The 25,667-nt window shown below is 39.4% G+C and overlaps 2 long non-coding RNA genes across 2 annotated transcripts; both read left to right on the top strand.

Annotated features, from left to right (window-relative positions):
* The first annotated feature begins 587 nt into the window (after window positions 1-587).
* On the top strand, window positions 588-22,184 carry LOC138888731 (uncharacterized). The gene is made up of 3 exons (XR_011406028.1): window positions 588-4,305; window positions 20,693-20,760; window positions 21,898-22,184. It is a non-coding gene; the product is annotated as an uncharacterized lncRNA (long non-coding RNA).
* Window positions 22,185-23,346: 1,162 nt separating this feature from the next.
* On the top strand, window positions 23,347-24,805 carry LOC104231082 (uncharacterized). The gene is made up of 2 exons (XR_712030.1): window positions 23,347-23,614; window positions 24,575-24,805. It is a non-coding gene; the product is annotated as an uncharacterized lncRNA (long non-coding RNA).
* Window positions 24,806-25,667: the final 862 nt, after the last annotated feature.

Here is a 25,667-nt window from a genome sequence, read left to right on the forward strand (position 1 = left end):
GTAGGTTAGGGGAAACTTGTGAATATTTCTACAGCACAATAGAGTGAGACTAGCCAGTTAGGAGTTAGACTAAGAATGTCATTGGTCGTCTATTGATGCAGGGCTTTACCTGCTAGTTGTACTATACCAACCATCTATTTCGTATTTCGTATTCTGTATTTCATATCTCTTATATTGCTGGTATTTTATTATGCATTTTTATGGTACTAATATATCGGCTCCTGTTGCTTTTTTGAGCCGAGGGTCTCCTGGAAACAGCCTCTCTACCCTTCGGGGTAGGGGTAAGGTCTGCGTACATATTACCCTCCCCAGACCCCACTTGTGGGATTATACTGGGTCGTTGTTGTTGTTGTTGTTGTGTTTTTACTACGTATTAGCAAATTTAAAAAAATATAAAGCATTTACAATTTATTTTTAGCTTGTTCAAATGTTTGTATAAAATAGGATTTACTAATTATCATTCCCAATTATTTTATTACTATGTCATTTTAATTTAATAGGAGCTCAATTATCAACCTTACACTTAACCAAAAAATCCCTTTAAATCTACAAGGCCAGCCATGAGATAGAGCAAATGGCCCATTTCTATTAAGCTTTTGTTAGTAACCCATCTCATAAAACACACCCCTTTGCCCAAACCTTCTGCCGACTTTGTCGCCGGCATATATGCCTCTTCTCGTCCATCAGTTCTTCATTTTTTTACCTACTTCAATAATTTTCTTCTTTCCCTTTTCTATCTTATTTTGTTTCCTTAATTACTTTTCCTATTAACGCCCTACGAAAATATTGATTCACCATGATTCGCAACCGAAATTTTAGCTCTGTACTATTCTACCCATTTCGACATTCTCGGGTTCGAACTTATCACTCGAATGTAGACAGGTTTTGGAGGTAGGCACTTTATTTGTTATTGATTGGATTAAATCTTGAAAGTTCAATTGCGGATTTTTTTCTAATGATTTTCGGATTTTATCAAGAAATTACTCTTCAAATTTCATTGATTGGTAAGTAATTTTAGTTCATTTTGTTAAAATATTCACCTATAGCTCTTCTTTTCCTATTTCAATACTCAAATCTCTCCCCAATCCCCGAATTCCTGGTTGACAGAATTTTCGTTTTTAAAATTCTAAATCTTCCTTTATTCGATATGCGGTTTTGTGATTCCTTCCATTCTAGTACCAGGCCCTAAGGTTAATTGGCTACTATAAATATTGACTAGTTCTCTGCACTAGGGGGATGCTTTTCAGTCACTGCTACTATATCATTCTATATTATCCTTTCTTTATTGCTGCGAGCAAAACAAAGCTTGGCACTTTATACTTGTTCGACATAAATACTACTGAACATTCTTGAGATTCTGGTAATTTTGGGGTGTCTGTCGTTTCTTGTTGCTATTGTTAGAGTCTCTTGCGCATATCACTGCACAATGTGGAGAATATTTGGTTCACTTACTGTTGTCTAAGCTTGGAATTCCAGATTTTTCATATTCTATTACTGATATGCTCTTCAACTGGTTAGTTTTCTGAACAATGCATTATGATTCCTTTACGTGTTATTTGTTGTTAGAATAGACTAGTCCTTCTCTTTAGTTTTGTATTCTGTAAAACTCTTGGCCATGCCGAGCTGCTGAGTGCCATGCGGCACTCTATTGAAATTATGCCAGTATAAAGCCAGGTACGTTTCTTAAACCTCAGTATGTGCTTAATTCTATTTGTATGTTCTGGCTTTTTTGTGCGATAGATAACTTGTATGTAGGATTATTATCTGTTTGATCCAATTGGACTTGTTTAGAATATTCTGTCGAGTAGATACTATGATTTAGGCTTAACCAAACAAGTAATACAGATTTTGTTTAGACTTTTAACTTGTACTGAAGTTTTCCATCATTTAAACACCGTATCCTTAGTACTAAAAAAGGTAACGTGATGCTTCTTAAAAAAAGTTTGCCCAAGGGATGCATGGTAGTTCTCTGTTGTTTAATCTTATTATTAGAATTTTTTCGCATACTCATCATGTCATAGGATTTTAACCACCATTTTAACCACCATGTACCACATTTACGAGTATAAGGTGATTAACTTCATGTTTAATAGAATGACTCATAGCCTTGTCTAGCATCTTCCTGTCTACTATAGATCTCTACTATCGCAACATGCTCCGTTGTATAACTAAGCTTAGATATCACGTCTTTAAGACTAACAAGCGTGTCTCAGTGTAAGTAGTAACTGACTATGCGTTGTTTGGTTTGTTTGAGTGAGAAAAATCTCCATTGAAATCTTGTTATTTAGTTCACTCAATCTGCCTTGTAATAGGCTTATAGTGACACTGATACAATTATCAAAGGAGTATTTACTAGGGATGGGAGGACTATGTGATTATTTGCTACGTGTTTAGGAATACAGTGTTTGCCTACTCTATTTGACTACTTGCTTATTTAGTTTTAATTCTTTTATTTCGATCATAGCATGCTAATAGGTAAAATTAGTTTTTCTTTCCCTCTTCTGTGTGTTTGAATAGTTAATTATGAGTAGTGATAAAGGCTCTTAAAATAAGCTAGGTCTTTTACAGTATAGTACCTAAGTCCATAATTGGTTAACATTCATCTTTTATCAGTTCAAATAGCTTCGGTCTAATTTGTTTGTTTATTTTTGTCTCTTTCAGAAAATAAGTATTTTCTAACCTATTTCTGAGGTCTTACTTTACAATAAATTTGAGTATTTTGACAACAAAACTGATATTATAACTTTGGTTCTAATTCAAAAATCATTTTGAAATTTGCCCTTTCTTTTGGCGTATTCTTCCAAATGGACACGTCACTTCAAGGATTGAGCTCAATAATCATTCCATTTAATTATTTTGGGCCGCTTAGTGTTCACTGAGTTTTGGAATAAATTTGCTTTCTAACTTTTCACATCTAATTATTTTAGAACATTATTTTTGGAGTTATTTATCAATTTTACTAAATTAGTAAAGTTATCATATTATATGAGTCATGTAATAAATCTGACTTTGCTGTTATCACTTAGATACCATGCTTTAAAATTATGAGTTCAATTCCGACCCTAACCGTGTTTAAGTCATGCTATTTGTGTGCATTGTCTTCAGAGGTATACATGAGGCTCTTAATTGTTTATATGTTTCCCCCTAATATGCAGTCCTACATGTTTTGTATGTCGCCTTAGCCTTTTTATCTTTAAAACCCGAGAGTCACCCTAAAATCCTCCCTCTTATAGGAATAGTAATCCTAAATTCCTCCGGGACTGATAGGAATGAGAAGGGTAATAGCATGCAATAGAGGTCGAGACCGATCCACGCTTAATACCTTAATGGGGTGGGAAGGGTAGATATGGATATGATGACCGGTGCGCTAATACCACATGTATCCCCTCTTCTGAGGAGTATCATACCGGGTATTGCATTGATGTGATCCATATTATAAATAAACATAGGATCCCCCTCCTTTTATACTCTCAAGTATTTGTAGAACTGTAACTCCTTTTCAAAATTCGCCTTTTAATAATTGTTTTCAAACTCTTTTGTATTCAAACTCAAATCTCTTCTTATTTGAGCCTTATTTGTCTATATGTTAATTGCACCTCAATTTACAATAATTGTCTGGCCAGGAACCACACTAGTGGATCTTGAGGGGTGTCTAACACCTTCCCCTTGGGATAATTTCAAGCCCTTACCCAATCTCTGGTTGTTCAAATCAAACCTTTCTAGTGTCCTAATGCACTTAAATCATTAGGTGTCGACTCTTCTATTCAAACCTAATCTCCAAAAGGGAACGAGTTATCCTCCCAAATGTCATAAACCCGATTTCGCGAGAAAGAGGGGGCGCAACAACTGTGAGTAGCCTGAGGGGATGGTTCTGATTAATATTATGCCGAGGGGCGGTTTATGATACATGTCTTGTCTGATGGGCTATTTGTGATTTATGTTGCCCGGGGGGCTGTATACGTGTGAGTTTTGCCCGAGGGGCTGATTATGTTTTCACTATTTTTACTCACTATTTTATCACATCATTTGAAAAATTGTTGAAAGACTATTTTCAAAGGATTTTTACTGAAAGTGGATTTTTAACGAGATGTTTGATTTATAAACTGTTTTGAAAACATAATGTATTTATTGTGGTGTTATAATGTCGATTATGTGTTTTCTTACTGCTCAGTCTCTATTTACTTTTATTACTTACTGAATTGGCGTACTCATATTACTCCTTGCACCTTGTGTGCGGATTCAGGTATTTCTGAACTCGGTAGCGGCTGTTGATTACTCAGTGGTAGGTCCATCAGAGTTAGCAAGGTAGCTGTCTGGCGTTCGCAGCCTTGCTCTTCTCCCTCTCATCTTCCTTAGGTTGTTTTAGTATTTTTCCAGATTATAGTAGTATTCCTTGTATTCAAACCTTAGTAGATGCTCGTGACTTGTGACACCCTGATGTCGGGCTTATGTTTCTTTCCTCATTTGTGATTTAGACCCTTGTTATCAGATTTTATTTAATCAATAGCTTAAAATGTCCTTATTTTTGGAATATTGGTTTGATTGGGATTGTGTCGGCTGACTTAGTTTCATGATATGCGCCATCATGACCGGGTTGGTTTTCGGGTCGTGGCAAATTGGTATCAGAGCCTAGATTACATAGATCTCACGAATTTTGAGCAAGTTTAGTAGAGTCTCGCGGACCGGTACAGAGACATCTGTACTTATTTTTGAGAGGCTGCAGAACCTTTAGGAAATCCCACATTCTTAAATTCTTACCGCGCGTCATTGATTCAGCCCTAAATGTAACTTTTGAAACTCTTTCCACGCGTTCGTATGCACACATGATCGCTCAGTATCAACTGTGCATCGGCTTTGTGATTCCCTAATCGAGAGGCGAGACGTGATTTCTATGTGTTAATGTTGGGCCAGTCTAGAAGACTTGAATCTGGGCTTTGCCTGTAGTTTGAGCACTGATGTGTTGATTGTGCGAGCACGTGCTTTTGGATTTATATGTTCGATAGTGTCCCTATTAGTGAGAGTGATGGCTGGATGGCGGCGTGATGAGTATGATGTTACCGCGAGATGTGTTCATATGATTTTAATGTGACGAGAAGGGTCCGCTTGAGGGTAGAAAGAACTATTTGGTGCTTGATTTTCATCGTGATTTGATTTTCATATGATTGCGTGATGTTTATGACTGTAGAAGGGTATAAAAAAGCGTTAGTTTGAGGCGAAGCAGGTGGGTTACCTCCTGCGAAATGTTCTGAAGTCTGTGTGATCCTTATTTTGTTTGTTGGAAGACCTCTTTTACCAGTGAAGTATATGTGTTGCAATTTGAATTTGTATCGCTTAAAAGAGTGGGCTTGACTGTTACGAGGGTGAATGCGAGATTTGCAGAAGATTTGAAGTACTAGATGGCTTGTGTTGCACGAGCTTATGAAGGATTGAGTTTAATGTCACTATGGTATTATGGCAATAATAGAGTACATGCATTGTGAGATTATTGTGTATTTTGATGTATGCCTTTGAGCCAAGTGGGGGGAGTCTGCTATTGATTAGTTGATTGCACGGTTATGTCCTATGTTGGTTCCAGTTTGAGGCATACTGGTGAATTAGTTATGGCTTACAGAGGTTGAGATCGAGGATGACTCGAGTAAAGGAAATTTTGGATAGGGGTTGTGTTATGCTTTATGGGTGTATAAGAATCATGGGATGACTTGAGTTGTTATTGGTGAAGGATGTAATGTGCATGGAGCAGGAATTTATTTGGTCCCATTAAGGTGGAGTTACTTTTTGGGGCATTGGAGTGCTAATGGAGCACATGTCGTTTGGTCTGTTTGATCAGTCTAATTGAAGTTTGAGCAGAGTGGATGACTCTCAAGAATGGTTCTAATGGATTCACGATTTATATGTAAAAATTGGGGATTTTCAAGATGTGTAATTAGCTAGAAATCGAGGTTTTATTGGATGGTGTCAAGACTTGTGGCATTCTACATCATTATGGATTCTACATATCAGTATCAGGAAGGTGAAGCTAATGGCTTTAGATTCGCAAGAAGTCTCTTCAGGGTAAGTATTTGGAATGTGGTGCTTTTGGGGATATTTAAGAGAATATTCAGCGGCTTATGAGTCTTAGGCGGTGTGATTTTATGCTTGGGTCTCGTGTGGTGAGTCTTGGTTGAGTATTGCGGTATTATGGCGAGAGGAAGTATCAATTTGAAGGGAATTCAAAAGGAACTTGGCTAAATAGGACGACTTGGTAGTAGGTCGGATTGGCATGGTAAGGGATATGATTAGTTCTTTGGGTGCTTATGAGATAATGAGTTTCTATAGGTGTTTCATGGCAATGCTCTTGGGCTTTTGGTGATCTGCGTAGCTTGGTTGAGTTAGATGGATTCAGTCTTGATAGATTGGTTTTGTTCAAAGGGGATTCAGAGAGTTCTTGGTGATTTCTATCACGGTTGGAGATGTATATTTTTTACTGGCGTGAGGAGCATGTGATGTTAGTGATTTTCTTCTAGACGTGATCAAATGGAAAGTTCTTGGCTGGTTGAGTACGTAGTTTCTTGTGGCTCGGAAGGGATTACGAAGTTCTCATATTTATCATAGGATGACATGGTATATGCGGTATGTTGTGTAGGGTTGAGATTTGCATGTGTAAGGTCACAGTTCAGTTCTGGAAGGAAGGACATAAGTTCTTATGCATCATGGACATTTTCAGATGACTAGGTAAATGATGTCACTATTGGTGCGTCTTGATGAGGGTATACATTTTAGAAAGGGCAATGTGTTTGAATTAAGGGTACTTCATTGGTATTGCGGCACTCTCCTGTTTCATTGACTGCTGATATATTAGTTTGCATTGTGGCACAAAAGAATTTTAGGAGTATCCCTCGTGGAATGATCGAGTATCAGATGTGCGTTAGATGTACGGGTGGTGGAGTTGGGATCGGATATGGTGATTCGTATGCTTTATAGATTTGGAGACTGAAAGTTCTCGTAAACATTTTATGTCGTGGTTGTGGACCACATATATCGGTCTTGTGTGGAGATTATTGGGGGTTTGGAGACCCAAGTAAATATTTTGTTGCTTAGTACGGTGGATTTTGATGTGATATTGGGTATGGATTGGTTGTCTCCGTGTTGTGCTATTCTATATTGTTCCGCTAAGACGATGATGTTGGCTATGCCAGGGATGCCACGTATTAAGTGGTGAGATTTGATGGATTATGTTCCCAGTAGAGTGATTTCACTTTTGAAGGCCCATCGGATGGTTGGAAAAGGGTTTTCTTTCTTATTTGGCCTTCGTGAGGGATGTCAGTGTAGAGACTCCTACCATTGATTCAGTTCCGGTGGTGAGGGATTTTCCGGATGTGTTTCTTGCAGACCTGCCGGGCATGCTGCCGGACAAGGTTATTGATTTTGGTATTGATTTGGTGCCGGGCACTCAGCCCATTTCTATTCCATCATATTGTATGGCACCGGCGGAGTTAAAGGAGTTGAAGGAACAACTTCAAGAACTCCTTGATAAGGGGTTCATTGGTAGGCCAATATGGATGTGTGTTCTGCATCGAGTTGGCTTTGTTGACTCCGAGTTGCTATTATTGAGGGATGTATTGATTCGATTGTTGTTGAGCTTATTCATGTTCTGGGGTGATCTATGAGTTACCTTTCCATGTTGCGAGGAGTTATGATTTGTTGGTTATATATACATATGGGGCGATTCTATTGGGGTCTCATAGTGAAATTCGAGCGAGAAAAGTATTGGGTATTGCTCGGTGGATGGCATATGGGTTATGTTCTTTCGGGTTTGTGTGGTGTATGTCATTTGCTTCCCCGTGATTATGGTAATGCACTATGGGTCCTTGATGTTGAATTCCGAGTGGTTATGTGTTTCGAGCAGAGAGGCTCGAGGTATATAATGCAGACCAGCGTTTGGATGGGGTCACAGTTGTAGCGAAGTTATGTGGAGGTATGATCCTTTGGGTTAGATTCATGTGTTCTGGTCCTACGATGTGTGATGGGTTCTCAGCATTGTGTTGTGGTGATACTGGTGAGCTTGTGGTACATCCCTCTCATTTGATTCATTTTCCATGAATTGAGTACATTTGGGCTGTTGCTTATTGGTGTGCGGGTTACCTAGGTTGTGGTTTTAGATTGTATCGATGTGTCATATCACCATAGTAGTCGTGTTGGATGAGACGAGGTCATTGAGATCTAGAATGAATACTATCGGATTTGATTTCAGCATGTTGGAAGGATAGTATCGAGATTCAACTTAGAAATTTACTATGGTCCTTGTGAAAGGAGAGGGAGCTTCATGAATGGTTGATCTGAGGAATGGTTCTGACTTTCTGTGTTTTTCATTCATCATTGGCAGTATACAAAAGTGTTGGAGTGAGACTTTAATTGATAAGAGGTTTATTATCGGTATTCGATTGTTTTGAGCAGCTGTTTTGATTGAGCGTTTGAGTTGTGTGGTATATCATGGATTTCATCTTGAGTTGTGGTTATGGCTTGATACAACGTGTTCAGACTTATTGAGAGTATAGATGTGAGGTTCTGATCTTATAGATAATTTCGGAAGTGGAAATTTGGTTCTAAGGTTAAGGGGCTAGGTTGGATTGTGAAATTTCAGTTATGTTGTCCTATCGGGCCTATATGGGATAGGGTGACGTGGGATCACCCCCGAGTATGTGCATGGTAAGGTTATACAGTGATTTGTTGGCTTTTGGGAACAACTTTGGGCACGTTCGAGGACGAACGTATGTTTAAGTGGGGGAGGATGTAACGACTCGATCGGTCGTTTTGAGCAGTTGCACTTCGCTCGCCAGATCTCGGGCATGACTAGCCCCATATGATGTATTATGATATATGTAAATCGCCAGTTTTGGTTTTTAGGTTAATCGGAATAGATATGAAGAATGATTCTCAGCTTGAAGCTTTAAATTTGAAAGGTTTGACCAAGTTTTGACTTTTTAGTATTTGATCTCGGATTTGGATTTTTATGATTTGGTCAGCTCCGTTAGGTGATTTTGGACTTGGGAGCGCGTCCGGAATGTGATTTGGAGGTCCGTGGTAGAATTAGGCTTGAATTGGCGAAAATTAGAAATTTAGTATTTCTCGGTCAGCAGTGAAAATTTTGATATCGGGGTCGGAATGGAATTCCAGAAATTTGAGTAAGTCCGTTGTGTCATTTGTGAAGTGTGTGCAAAATTTCAGGTCAATTGGATAAGGTTTGAGAGGTTTTTGGATTGGTTACGGAATTCGGAAGTTTGGAAATCCTTAGGCTTGAATCCGAGGGTGATTTGGTCTTTTGATGTTGTTTTGACTGTTCCGAAGGTTGTAATAAGTTTGAATAGTGATACGTGACTTGTTTGTATTTTTGGTTGATGTCCCGGGGGACTCGGGATGACTTTGGATAGTTTTCGGAAAGTTTGAACTTGAGAAATTGCAGCTGGTGTTGCTGCTTCTGTCATATCCGCACCTACAGATTGAGGATTGCAGGTGTGAGATCCGTAGGAGCGAAAAAGAGGCGCATGTGCGTGTAGGACTGCATGTGCGTGTAGGATTGCATGTGCGGCTTGGTAAATTGCATATGCGATGCCGCAGAAGCAATAAGGCTACTGCAGATGCGAGGGCTGTGATGTTAAGTGAAATCCGCAGAAGCAGATATTTTTCGTAGAAACGGAAACGCAGGTGCGCTTGTGGGATCGCAGGTGCGGAATCCCCGGGGGAGAAAGCATACAAGCTCCCCTTCGCGAATTTTGGTCATTCTTCACAATTTCAACTCGGGTTTTGGAGCTTTTGGATGGTTTTGAAGAGGGATTGAAGGGGCAAATCGTTGAGGTAATTTTTTTGAACCTAAAACTTGCTTCTATGATGATTTTATGTTGATTAAGCATGAAATTTGTGGGATTTAAGGGTGAAAATTAGGGAATTAGGGCTTGAAACCTAAGAGTTAAAATTGGGCGATTGAGGGGTCAAATGAAATTAGATTTTGGTAAATTTGGTGTATATGTACTCATGAGAGGATAAGGATTCTGGTTTTATGATTTTTGTTGGATTCCGAGACGTGGGCTCGGGGGTCGGATTTGGCCAATTTCGGGATTTTTGAGTTAATTTGATAATTTTCTGTCATGACCCAAACTAGAGGATCATGACTAGCACCCCGCCCATAATTACCGGGCTGACGCGATCATTATAAAAGATAGAAATGGATCATGAACAACAAACATGAAAGATAGTGGAATAAACATACATAACATGGGATGACAAGACTGCCAAGAAACTACCTATAAGGTACGAGCAACCACGCTCCCATGAAAGACTACAACAAAAATCAGCCAACAAGGCATACCAAACTATACATGAGTCGACACCTGTCTATGAGCCTCTAAATGAGCATAAGTGTTGCAACATTGCTGGAATATGGTCCCAACATACCCATAATATCTATAACAAAGATTGCATACCAAGACCACGGCAAGTCCAGAGAAGGGATCTTGCTAATAACCGTTGAACAAGAAAGCGTACTATGGTGGGGGAGCTACGTCTACCTGTCTATCAGGACCTGTAGCACGACATGCAGCGTCCATAAATAAAAAGGACATCAGTACGAATAATGTACTGAGTATGTAAGTCAAGAAAGTATAAGTAAGAACAATAATGTAAACAGGGATAGAGAATATACAACTTGTAACATCTGGGTACCTTTGAGGGCTACTGACATGAAATGCGTGATACATACATATATATGCATAAACCATTAATACCTATGCCTTTGTGGGCATCATCATCATCATATCGTACCCGGCTGTAATAGGCTCGGTAAAACGTACCCGGCCATGTGGAGCTCGGAAAAATCCAACTGATCAGTGGTTTCACAATAGGTGCCGTACCGAGCCGTCTATAGCGCGGCTCGGTAGAATAAAATAGATACATATATATAATCCATGTTGGACTCATTGGAATAATATTTTGAATCTTTCAGAGTGACGTATGGTCGGTATTTATTAGGACTAATTCTTCATGAAGAATCTTATAAGAATCAGGAAGTACCAACAATATTGATAACATAAGAATAAGAGAAGCAACCTCAACATCAATTGTTCCATAAGAACGGAAACAATGTAAGTACTGCTAGCTTCAAAGAGTAGAGTATCTTTGGAAGCTCCTTCATTGCATTATGTACAATCGGAGTCATGCAAAAAAAGAAAAGGGATAACCTCACATACCTTGTATATACATTGCCCAAGCTCAAGCTATGCAAATGTCACGACTCCTTAGTCTACAATAAGAGAAATGACACTATCGTTATCGTTTAAGCGTCGTAACTATTATGTTTCAACCACAACCTATTTTACGATGAAACAAACAACACCTTCCCTATATATATGACTTCAAACAAGTCAAAACAATTACCAAACAACCCAACATACCCCTATGACTTCATACACAAAACGACAACAATAATAGTGTCAAACAGTCCGAAAATGTTACGACGAACGACCAGCAAACAACCCTGCCATTATATGGTGTTTCTCCACACCCTTTCTCCTCTCAACTCCATAAAAACAGTAGCAAAAGAGACAACCTAATAGCAACACGAAACAACCCACAAAACAGTGCCACAAGTTCAACAACTCAAAATTAATTTTTCAGTTTACTTAAACATGTTTCGACTTGTTTTTTCTTTCAAATTGCGAAACACAATCAAAAGTACATAATTAAGCCTCTTTTCCAATAAAACAGCAATGGATTCAACTTAAAAATAAGTTCACAATCAGCCAACCATGACGCAACAACAAACAACATACCATTCTTTCGAAACTCGCTAGGTCTAGTCTTTACGATCGAGTTACAACTCACAAACGCATAGATAATGGAAGGAGAAGCATAACCTTACCTTGTACTGATTATAACCCACGAAACCTGGTCCTTCTTCATCAAAAATCAGTTCCTCAATGCAGCTATAAGAAGAAGAAATTGAAAATAGCAAGCTGTCCGGACTTTTCGGCACTAGAATCATGCCGTAACACCCGAAATACCCTAGGGTTTGTGTGAGATTTTTGGGGATGTGCTGCAAGAGTTCAATTTGGTTTTCAAGGTCTGAAAGCTGGGTGAAATAAATGAGTTGATAAGCCCTTAAAGTCCCCTCTTGGCCGACTTTGGGGCTTTTAATTGAGTCCTCTCATTTTGGCAAGTAGGTGATGCACCTACTTGTCTTCTACCAATCTGCGCAGTCTCGCAGAAATGCGAATATCTTTATTCTCTAAGATCGTATTAATAAACGGTTTACTACATTGGAAACTAGACTCATAGATCTTCAATTTTGTGGGTATATCACCCCGTAATTCCAAGTAAATTGGGAGAAAAGTGTAGTAACATTTGACCAAATGTTTAAGTCAAATTATGAACATAAGTTGCTACAATTTTTGTCGACTTTTGATTCATAACTCGTTTGACTTGAAGACTTATGATACGGATTATATATGATTCAAATACCTTAAAACACGACTTCTTGAGAATATTATCACCCCTAGGTTTACCCAAAAATACGGGTTACAACATCCTTGATTCGTTTAACTTCTAATACACCCTTATACACCCTTGTATCATTTAAGACCAATAGGATTAACTTCTTTTCATCTCAAATATAATCTCTTCTCAGATTTACGTCAACTAACTTATGGCATGAACCAATGTACGTAAATATGGGTTATAACACTCTCCCCCTAGGAACATTCGTCCTCAAATGTAAGGGTTTATAGGGAGTCTAACTCATCGTGGATTCCAATGGAAATTTCCGGCCGAGTTTCCCCTATAAAATGGATACTAGCCAAACTTTTAAGCAGCTAAACCCAACGTATTGTCTCACAAGGCTATACCAAGCATTATGGATATGTACATTATCTATGTATCACCATTTTGTATTAAGGAAAAGTATTCTCAAGCTACTACTTACCTCATAGAGCCATTTCACCTTCTAATGCGTCCTGCGTCCCCTCGTTATCTTGAATCTAGAACAAGTAAGGGTATTTAGACTTCATCCCCTCTTTTTCTTCCCATGTCATTTCTTCCATGTTCTTGTTTCTCCACAATACTTTGACGGAAGCTACATCCTTTGTTCTCAGCTTGCGGACTTGTCGATCTAATATAGTCACTGCACTTCTTCATATGATAGATCCTCTGTAACTTGTACATCTTTGATAGGTATGACCCAAGAAGGGTCTCCAATACATTTCCTCAACATGGATACATGGAATACCGGGTGGACAAATTCCAATTCGGATGGCAATTCTAACTCATAAGCAACCTGTCCAATTCGTCGAAGAATTTTGTACGGACCGATATACCGCGGACTTAGCTTACCCTTCTTCCCAAAATGCATAACAACCTTCATCGGCAAGATCCTCAGGAAAAGCCAATCACCAACCTCAAACTCCAGATTGCTACTTCGAACATCGGAATAAGACTTTTGCCTGCTTTGCGCCGTCCTTAGCCGCTCTTGTATTAGTTTCACCTTCTCGATGGCTTGGTGAGTCAAATTTGGCCCATATAGTTTTGTTCACCGACTTCAAACCATCCAAGTGGTGATCTACATCTCTTATCGCATTGTGCCTCGTATGCGGCCATTTTAATACTAGAATGGTAGCTATTATTGTAGGAAAATTCTATGAGTGGAAGATGGTCATCCCAACTCCCCTTGAAATCCAGAACACATGCTCGTAGCATATCTTCAAGTGTCTGAATGGTACGTTAAGCTTTTGTCTGTTAGTATGTGGATGGAATGCAGTGCTGAGATTCACTTGTGTGCCTAAACCCTTATGAAAAGACCTCCAAAAGTTAGCCGTAAATTGCGCTCCTCGGTTTGATATAATAGATACTGGCACATCATGAAGCCTAACAATTTCCTTGATATACAACTTCGTATAATCTTCAGTTGTGTAAGTTGTCTTAACTGGCAGAAAATGGGCATATTTTGCAAGTCAATCAACTATCACCCAGATTGAGTCAAACTTATGATAAGAGTGAGGCAATCCAATAATGAAGTCCATATTAATCACGTCCCATTTCCAGGTTGGAATCTCTATATTCTGAAGCAATCCACTGGATTTCTGATGCTCGATCTTTACTTGTTGACAATTAGGACACTGGGCTACAAATTCTACAATAGACTTCTTCATGTTATCCCATCAATACTGCTCCTTAATGTCATGATACATCTTTGTCGAGCCGGGATGAATGGAATATCAGGATTGATGAATCTCAATCATAATCTTCTCTCGCAACCCTGCCACATTAGGCACACATAATCAGCCATGGTATCTCAGTGACCCATCTTCTCCAATCTCGAAAGCCATAATTTTACATTGCTGAATGCTATCTTTCAATCATACTAAGGTAGGATCTTCGTATTGTCGTGCTTTTACCTTGGCTACCAAAGATGATTCTGCTGTATTCTGTACAGTAACACTTTCGTCATCAAAGTCTAACAATCTGATTCTCATATTGGCTAGCTGATAAAGCTCTTTAGTCAACCCTTGTATACCTGCCTCAATGTGTACTAAGCTTCTCATTGACTTATGACTGAGAGTGTCTGCCACAACATTGGCTTTACCAGGATGGTATGATATCTCGACATTGTAATCTTTCAATAATTCAAGCCACCTACGCTGCCTCAAATTTAACTCATTCTGCTTGAAGATGTATTGTAAACTCTTGTGATCTATGTAGATGTCAACATGGACACCGTATAAGTAGTGCCACCATATCTTCAAAGCATATAAGCCAATTCCAAATCATGGGTCGGGTAATTCTTTTCATGCTTCTTCAATTGTCTTGATGCATAAGCAATCACCTTCCCACGTTGCATCAATACGCGCCCCAAACCTATACCTGAGGCATCATAATATACCACATAACCTTCTGTTCCTTCTGGGAGAGTGAGCACTGGTGCAGATGTTAATCGATTCTTTAGCTTCTGAAAACTTCGTTCACAAGCGTCAGACCACTGGAACTTAGTAGCTTTTTGTGTTAACTTAGTTAATGGTGCTGATATAGAGGAAAACCCTTTTACAAATTGCCTATAATATCTTGCTAGCCCTAGGAAACTGCGGACTTCTGATGGTGTTGTAGGTCTTGGCCAATTCTTTACTGCATTGATTTTCTGACTGTTGACACTAATACCCTCGTCAGATATCACATGGCTTAGGAATGCTACCGAGTTCAGCCAGAATTCACATTTGGAGAGCTTAGCATATAACTAACAATCCTGAAGCATTTGTAATACTATCCGCAAGTGGCCCGCATGTTCTACCTCCGAACGAGAATACACCAGAATGTCATCAATGAATACCATCACGAACACATCAAGATAGGGCCTGAATACAGTATTCATGAGATCCATAAAAGCTACTGGGGCATTTGTTAGCCCGAACAACATCACCAAGAACTCAAAGTGCCCATATCTTGTCTGGAAGGCCATCTTTGGAATATCCTTCTCCTTAACCCTCACCTGATGATACCCTGAACGTAAGTCAATCTTGGAGAAATACTTGGCACCCTAGAGTTGGTCAAACATGTCATCAATCCTTGGAAGTGGATACTTGTTCTTTATTGTAAACTTATTCAACTGTCAATAATCGATACACATCCTTAACGATCCGTCTTTCTTCCGCACGAACAGAACTGGCGCACCCCAAGGTGAAGTGCTAGGCCTAATGAAGCTCTTATCCAGCAAGTCCTTCAACTGTGCCTTCAACTCTCGCAACTCTACCGGGGCCATCTTGTATGGAGGAATAGATATGGCTTGAGTGTCAGGCAACATATCAATGCTAAACTCAATCTCCCTTTCAGGAGGAAGGCCTGGGAGTTCATCTGGGAAAACATCTGGAAATTCATTGACCAGAGGGATTGATTGTAGAGTAGGCGGCTTCGCCTACACATACCTAATATGAACGAGATGATAAATATAACATTTTGAGATCATCTTCCTTGCCTTAAGATAGGAACTAAACCTACATTTCGGCGTAGCAATGTTCCCCTTCCATTCAATGATAGGTTTACCAGGAAACGGAAACCTAACCATCTTCGTATGACATTCAATATTTGCATAGCATGAGGCCAACCAGTCCATCCCCATTATCACATTGAAATCAACTATTTCTAACTCAAATAAATTTGCCGACGTTTGACAACTACAAATCATCACTGTGCAACCTCTATATACCCTCCTAGCAATAATAGAATCTCCTATCGGAGTAGATACCGCAAGTGGTTTACTTATCAATTCAGGTTCAACGCCAAACTTATTAGCCACAAAGAGTGTAACATATGATAATGTAGATCCCAGATCAATAAACACATATACATCGTAAGAAAACACAGACAATATACCTGTAAAAACATCTGAAGACGACTCGAGATCTTGTCGACCCACTAGAGCATAGGTTTGATTTTGAGCACCACTCGAACTCGGCACTGCACCTCTACCTCTACCATGACCCGTCGACTGCTGAAACCCTCGTGCTGGAGGTTGAACTGATGAGGAAGAACCAGACATAGATCCAGTCGGCTGAGCCATACCACCACCTCCTATGTTAGGGAAATCCCACATCATATGTTTAAGGTGTCCGCAAGAATATCACGCATCAGAACCTCAATGACACAGTTCAAAGTGGGCCTTGCCGTACTGATCACAACGTGGTATTGGGGGTCTCGTCTGACTAGTTTCCCTATGATATTGCAAGCCTGATGTTTGCGAACTTTGACCTCGACCAGAATAATTAAATCGATCATACCGAGGCTTCTAAAACTGTAGAGGAGCACTAGCTATAGGTGGCACCGAACTCCTCAAAGACTGGGGCCTGACATTGCCTCTGAAGTCATCAGAATACCCTGCAAATCTCGCCCTCTTATGTTGGCCCCTATCCTGCTCCATATATGCCCTTTGCTGGCGCTTATGATCCTTTACGGTCCGGGCATAAGCCTGAATACGAGAAATATCCATGCCCTCCACCAAGGAGGCTGTCGTGCACTCATTTATCAGATGTGGTCCCAACCCATTCACGAACAGATACACCCTATCGCTCGTCTCGGCCATCATATGGGGAGCATACCTTGCTAAAGAATCAAACTGCATACTATACTCCCGCACACTCATATTACCATGTCGAAGGTTCAAGAACTTATCAGCTGTAGCTCGTCATATCTCAATTGGCAAGTAGTGACGAAGAAAGGCCTTAGAAAATTCTTTCCTCAGCTGGAGGAGCATTCGGACCCCTGGATCTCTCCCATCTATCATACCAGAATACCATTAAATCCTGTAGCCGATAAGAAGCCAACTTTACTGCCTCTGTATCACTAGCATGCATGACCCGTAGTGTACGATGAACCTGATCAATAAAAGTCTGCGGGTCCTCCTTGGGGTCTGATTTGGTAAACACTGGTGGGTCTAGATTAATAAAATTACGAACTCTCGTACTAACCGGTTTATCAACAGCACCGGTATTCTGCCTCTAAGCCTGAGCAGCTACTAAGCTAGTCAATAATTGCACTGCATTCCGCATATCCTGATCTGTAGTTCCAGACGGAGGAACTGGTGGTGCTGGGTGCCTCCTAATATCCTCTGGAGGAGACGGCGTAGATGAGGTATGAGACGGTATCTCACTCTGAGCCTCACTTTGGCTTGCTCTGGCTTGGGGCACCTGACTGATACTCTCTCCCGCAGCTGTATCAAGACATCTACTAATTTTTTGCTTCCTAGTCGAAGGCATTGCTGAAAGAAAACAAGGTGAATACTGGAGACGAACACTTACGACTCAACTCCACGCACGATCTAGATTCAGGAAGAAGGTAACAACCCTAGATGTTATGTAGCCTCCTAATTATAAATGTGGCACACTACACATCCATAATCAAGACTCTACTAGACACGGCTCATAGACAACCCCTAAGACAAACTTGCTATGATACCAAGTTTGTCAGGATCCAAACTGGAGGATCATGACTAGCACCTGGGTCATAATTGTCGGGCATCAACGTACATTTTATCTAACCTTCCTTTATATCTTTAAGGGCCGACGAGATCATTATGAAAGATAGAAATGATCATGAACAACAAATAATGAAAGATAGTGGAATGAACATACATAACATGGGATGCCAAGACTGCCAAGAAAATACCTATAAGGTACGAGCTACCATGCTCCCATGAAAGATTATACAACAAAAATCAGCCGACAAGGTATACCAAACTATACATGAGTCGACACCTATCTATGAGCCTCTAAAGGATCATAAGTGCTGCAACATTACCAGAACAGGGCCCTGACATACCCATAATATCTATAACAAAGATTGCATACCAAAACCACGGCAAGTCCGGAGAAGGGATCTTGCCGATAACTGCTGAACTAGAAAGCCTACTCTGGTGGGGGAGCTGCGTCTACCTGTCGATCAGGACCTGCAGCACGACATGCAGCGTCCATAAATAAAAAGGACGTCAGTACGAATAAAGTACTGAGTATGTAAGGCAAGAAAGCATAAGTAAAAATAGTAATGTAAACAGGGATAAAGAATATACAACCTATAACATCTGGGTACCTCTGAGGGTTACTGACATGAAATATGTGATATATATATATATATTATATATATATATACATAAACTTTTAAACCTACACCTCTATGGGCATTATCATTATCATATCGTACCCGGCCATAATAGGCTCGGTAAAACGTACCCGACCACGTGGAGCTCGATAAAACCCAACTGATTAGTGGTTGCACAATAGGTGCCTTACTCGGCCTTCAATAGCGCGGTCGGTAGAGTAAAGTAGATACATATATATAATGCATGCTGGACTCATTGGAATAATATTCTGAACCTTTCGATGGGACGTAAGGTCGGTATCCTCTGTACACATTATTAGGACTAACTCTTCATCTAGAATCTTATAAGAATCAGGAAGTACCAAAACATTGATAACATAAGAATAAAGAAGCAACCTCAACATCAATTGTTCCATAAGAAGGGAATTAATGTAAGTACTGCTAGCTTCTAAGAGTAGAGTATCTTTGGAAGCTCGTTCATTGCATTATGTACAATCGAAGTCATGCAAATGAAGGAAAGGGATAGCCTCACATACCTTGTATATACACTGCCCAACCTCAAGCTACGCAAATGTCATGACTCCTTAGTCTACAATAAGAGAAATGACACTATCGTTATTGTTTAAGCGTCGTAATATTATGTATCGACCACAACCTATTTTACGATGAAACGGACATCACCTTCCATATAATATTACTTCAAACAAGTCAAAACAATCACCATACAGCCCAACATACCCCGATCACTTCATACACAAAACGACAACCATAATAGTGTCAAACAATCCGAAAGTGTTACGATGAACGACCAACAAAAAACCTTGCCATTATGTGGTGTTTCTCCACACCCTTTCACCTCTCAACTCCATAAAAATAGTAGGAAAATAGACAACCCAATAACAACACGAAACAGCCTACAAAACAGTCCCACAAGTTCAGCAACTCAAAATTAATTTTTCAGTTTACTTAAACATGTTTCGACTTGTCTTTTCTTTCAAATTACGAAACACAACCAAAAGTACATAATTAAGCCTCTTATCCAATAAAACAGCCATGGATTCAACTTAAAAATATGTTCACAATCAGCCAACCATGACGCAACAACAAACAACATACCATTCTTTCGAAACTCGCTAGGTCTAGTCTTTACGATCGAGTTACAACTCGCAAACGCATAGATAATGGAAGGAGAAGCACAACCTTACCTTGTACTGAGTATAAACCACGAAACCTGGTCCTTCATAAAAATCAATTCCTTAATGCAGCTACAAGAAAGAAAAAAATGAATTAGCAAGTTGTCTGGACTTTTCGGCACTAGAATCACGTCGTAACACCCGAAATACCCTAGGGTTTGTGTGGGATTTTTGGGGTGGAGTTGAAGGGGTTCAATTTGGTTTTAAAGGTCTGAAAGATGGGTGAAATAAATGAGTTGATAAGCCCTTTAAATTCCCCTCTTGGCCGACTTTGAGGCTTTTAATTGAGTTCTCTCATTTTGGCAAGTAGGTGATGCACCTACTTGTCACTTACCAATTTGCGCAGTCTTGCAAAAATATGAATATCTCTATACTCCAAGATCGTATTGATGAACGATTTAATTAGATGGAAACTAGACTCATAGTTCTTCAATTTGGTGGGTACATCACCCCGTAATTTCAAGTAAATTGGGATAAAAAAGTAGTAACATTTGACCAAAAGTTTAAGTAAAATTATAAACATAAGTTGCGACAACTTTTGTCGACTTTTGTTTCATAACTCGTTTGACTTCAAGACTTATGATACAGATATTATATGATTCAAATACCTTAAAACATGACCTCTTGAGAATATTATCACCCCTAGATTTACCCAAAAATACGGGTTACAACATCCTTGATTCGTTTAACTTCTAATACTTGTTAACCACCCTTATACATCCTTGTATCATTTAAGACCAATATGATTAACTTCTTATCATCTCAAAGATAATCACTTCTAAGATTTACGTCGACTAACTTATGGCATGAACCAACGTACGTGAATATGGGTTGTAACATTTTTGCATGGGCTTTGTTCCTTTAGCGTGTATTAATGATGCGATACTGATTTTGGTTAGATTCAGAGCATTTGGAGGCCGAGTCGAGAGGCAAGGGAATCACATGTTAGAGCTTTGGCCAGTTTGAGGTAAGTAATAATTGTAAATCTTGTCCTGAGGGTATAAAACCCCAGATTTCACATCGTTTCACTACCTAGAGGTGACACACACGCTAGATGACGAGCATGGGGGCGTGCACCGTTGGAGATTGTGACTTGGTCCATTCCGCATGACTTTTAAGTTGCATATTTGATTGAAAATTATTTGATTCTATTGTGATTTGGAAAGTATTACTATGTTTTGGGCTGGATGCCATATTTGGGCGTCGTGCCAAGCTGTTTGGACCCTTAGAGGCTTTTATACTATTCCACACTTGTTTTATTTAATATATGTACTCAGTCATGCTGTATTTTACTAATTTCATAATTTAACCTTATTTACTCCATTTTCATACTATAAATGATATTTTGGGATGAACGCGCTGTTTTACTGTTAGCCGAGTGGCTCGAGAGGTTTCTGATTGAGTGAGGTCGAGGGCCTGTATTGTGAGGATATTAAAGGATCGGGCTGCATGTCACAATAGATTGTTACTGATTCATGATATTGTGAGGCTGAGGGCCTGATTGATATATGCCACGAGGTGGCTTGTTGTTATGAGGCTGAGGGCCTGATTTATTATGTCACGAGATGGCTTGTCATAGCACTTGGGATGTAGGAGCCCCTCCGGAGTCTGAACACCCTCTGTGAGCGCGGGTACCCAGAGTGAGTGATATTATGTTGCCCGAGGGGCTGATCTTGATTTATGTTGTGCACAAGGGACTGATTACGAGTGATTGTGAGGTAGCCTGAGGGGCTGGTTCTGATTAATGCTATATCCGAGGGGCGGTTTATGATATATGTCTTGCCCGAGGGGCTCTTTGTGATTTATATTGCCCGAGGGGCTGTATACGAGTGAGCTTTGCCCAAGGGGCTAATTATGTTTTCACTATTTTTACTCACCATTTTATCACTTCGTTTGAAAAATTGTTGAAAGACATTTTCAAAGGATCTTTACTGAAATTGGATTTTTATTGAGATGATTTGAGTTATAAATTGTTTTGGAAACATATTGTATTTATTGTGGTGTTATAATGTGGATTATGTGTTTTCTTATTGCTCAGTCTCTATTTACTTTTATTACTTACTGAGTTGGCGTACTCACATTACTCCATGCACGTTGTGTGCAGATTCAGGTATTTTTGAACTCGGTAGTGGGTGTTGATTACTCAGCGGTAGGTCCATCGGAGCAAGGTAGCTGTCTGGCGTTCGCAGCCTTACTCTTCTCCCTCTCATCTTCCTTAGGTTGTTTTAGTATTTTTCCAGACTGTGGTAGTATTCCTTGTATTCAAACCTTAGTAGATGCTCGTGACTTGTGACACCCTGATGGCTTGTGTTTCTTTCCGCATTTGTGATTTAGACCCTTGTTATGGGATTTTATTTAATTAATAGCTTAAAATGTCCTTATTTTTGGAATATTGGTTTGATTCAGTATTGTGTCAGCTGGCCTAGTTTCATGATAAACACCATCACGACTGGATTGGTTTTCGGGTCGTGACAGAAGAGTAAAAATTAATTATTTGAGGTTGTATTTGGATAAAACATACATATTGGACTCGTATCAGAATGAGTGTTCGAAATATGTAAATTTTATTGGGTGATAGGGTGCGGTCCCAGATTTGACTTATTGGGTTGACTGTGCATAAAAAAAATTGTGTGGTAAATAGTGACTTTCTATTCATCCCAAAATAATATCTTTACAAAGCGAGTAGATGCTGGTTATCTACAATCCTAATTGCAAAAAAACATGAAATCTATGCACTATATATAGTAGAAGCAGACTATCTACAACATCTAGCAAAACAAAACAGGTACAATTGCAAATAGCCTAAGGGAATGAATCCAGCTGTTGGAGAGCTTCCGACCAGTTTTATATGGTTATGCCTCTAGTATATATGTGCAACACTATTTCTCAACATATTCTATCAGTCTTGATCACACCCAGGGTCGAAGCCATGTTGTCCTAAGGGTGGTCAACTGATCACCCTTCGCCAAAAAATTATACTACATATAAGGTAAAATATTACTTGTTATTGATTAAAAATAGACTTTGAACACCCTTGCATAATCCAATGGCAAAGGATGTTCAAATTTTGAACACCCTTATTGAATTTTATGGCTTCGCCACTGATCGCACCCCCTTGAGATCTGATCATATTCCTTTCCCTCCATACTATGTAAACTAGCATGCCAAAGACACAGGTTACAATTGCCCAATGTCTATATTTCTTTTTTCACCTCTATTTACACGTTGTACTTCTATTTTCTAGTACTATATAGGTCTAGGATGGCCTAGCCAGACTAGAAATCTGGTCTATATTTCCTTCACTATGGGGCACACAAAATGTTTAAACAATTCATTAGAGTGTTTGAAAAAAGCACACTATTGAGGAACTTGAATTCCAAACTTAAGTAGCTCGCCGACTGTGGCTAGCCTCTTCTGCAATGCCAACCAAAATATAAATTTGAATCTAGGATGTAGGTTGGATTACATAGTTACACTTTTCCATGACTTTCTTTGGTATTGCATATGATATAGCTTGTTGATGCTAAAGACTTCACCCTTCTGCAGTTGACTTAGTTGCTACGCAAGTCTCCCTGCAGGCCTTGGAGTTCAACAATAAAGCTTCCTGGTTCCAGTATTGTCCTAACCACCCAAGCTGCATTCTTGCGTATTATGGCATTCTCCACTTTGCATAATTGTATCAAGATCATAGCTTTATTGGTTAGGGTTACTTTATATGGCTTTTATTGATGATATTAAGTTATTTTGGCTAGATTCAAGCCGTTTGGAGGTTAAGTCACGCGGGAAGAGATTCTTAAACTATTGATTTTGGATTGTTTGAGGTAAGTGTCTTACCTAAACTTGGTTAAGGTACTAGTTTCCTGAGTTATTAGTGATAGCTACGTGCTATGGGTGGCACACAAGGGTTGAGTCAATGTGCGTGCACTAGGATATTATCCATGCACGGGGTAGTGATTAGGCTATTATATGCCTTGATTTGATTTCTAAACTTCATATTATCATGTTTCTTATGTTGTACTACCTTTGCGAGCTAATTGAACCATGTTAATGACTATTTTCTAGTTAATCTCATGTTCAAGCACGTTAATTGCTATTCTTATGGTGTAATTGCCGGATCTGAACTATGGTAGTACCCTTCACACATGCCTACATCTTAGCATGTTACTTATATCAGTCTATGAGTATGTAATTTGATATCCATTGTTCATGTATATGTATTTTTGTATATGTCTTTTTATGTGATATGGACTGGTTAATAGCACACAAGTTGTCCGTGCAGATTTGAGTTATGTAGTTTTTCGTGCGGTGGTTATATTTGGAAAATACCTTGTCCGTGCAGCGTGTGGCTAAGGATCTATCCCCTAGGGTCACCCTCTAATATTTCTCACTTGACTGTGTACCCACGGTATGAGGAAAACTAGCCAGTGCGTGTTTTAGTTATTGCATTTCTTTTCTACTTTCAATTTTCTTGGATGTATACATATTTTATTCACATATCTTCTCTATTTACTAGATCAGAAATGTATACATACCTTATTTTGCATATCTTCTCTATATGCTAGATTGTTAACTAAAACAAAGCATGTTACATTATCTTTGTGCATTGACGAGGCTTTATGACTTGACGATGTTGTATACTTGTGAGATTTATGAAATGTACAGGTTATTAGCGAGTATCATTAATAATTCTTGCCTCTATTACCTCGCTGATGTTAATTATGACACTGATGAGTACATGGGGTTGGTTATACTCATGCTACACTCTACACTTAATTATGCAGATCTAGGTGTTGGTCTGAGCTGTAAGATGTTGGTTCGGTTGTAAGGATTTGAAAAGAGACGAGATAGAGCTGCATTTTGATCGTAGTCTTTGGCGTCTCTTTTCATTTTTGCACTGTTTCTTCCATTCTAACAGTATTTTACTTTGTATTTCAGACTTGTACTTCCATATTAGAGCTCATGACTCTGTATTACCAGTTTTGGGGATTGTTATGTATCGACATAGTTATTTACATTATTGGCTTTAGACTTGTACTCTTTTCATTATTTCTTTTGTCTTGTTTTACTTTTATCAAGTTTGGCTTGCCTAGCAAGTGAGTTAGGCACTATCATGACTGATTAGTAATTTTAGGTTGTGATAAGTTAGTATCAGAGCCTTAGGTTCATAGGTTTTACGGGCCATGAGCAAGTTTATTAGAGTCTTGCGAATCGGTACGGAGACGTTTGTACTTTTCTTTGAGAGCCTACTGAACTATTAGAAAAAAATTCGCTTTCTTGCATTCTCGTCATGCGAATTTTTTATTTCCGAATTTTAAACCTTTACTCTTCTATTCTCTTACAAATGGTAAGGACACGTTTTGCCAGATCAGATTGACGGGCACTAGTGCCTCCAGGCAGGGCCGAGGTAAAGGTTGAGGTGGGGTTCGCGCTACAGCTAGAGCAACACCTAAGGAGCTACCAATATCTTCAATAGAGGAGTAGGTTCTGGATATTATAGAGCCAGTGGGGCCAGCTCAGACACCAATAGTACCTACTAATATGCCTGGTCTTCAGGAAATCTCGGCCCAGATTTTTAGTGTGTACACGAGCTTGGCTCGGTCGGGCATGATACCAGTTGCACAGCTACCTCTCAAGTCTAAGGAGGATCCCAAACTCCCACTGCTCATACACTAGAGAAGCTAGCTCAGGGTTATCAGACACCAGGGGTGTTACCAATTTAACCTGTTGTTGTTGTTCGGCCGAGGTTGAAGTATCTATGACTGATGAGGAGCAGAAGAGGGTGGTTCAGAGGCTTTATCCTCCCCACTTTAGTGGAGGAGAGTTGGAGGATGCTCAGGGTTCTCATGGTCACCAGATTCTTCGCATAGTAGGTAT

The sequence above is a fragment of the Nicotiana sylvestris genome, chromosome 3, assembly GCF_000393655.2.
Source record: "Nicotiana sylvestris chromosome 3, ASM39365v2, whole genome shotgun sequence".
NCBI lineage: Eukaryota > Viridiplantae > Streptophyta > Magnoliopsida > Solanales > Solanaceae > Nicotiana > Nicotiana sylvestris.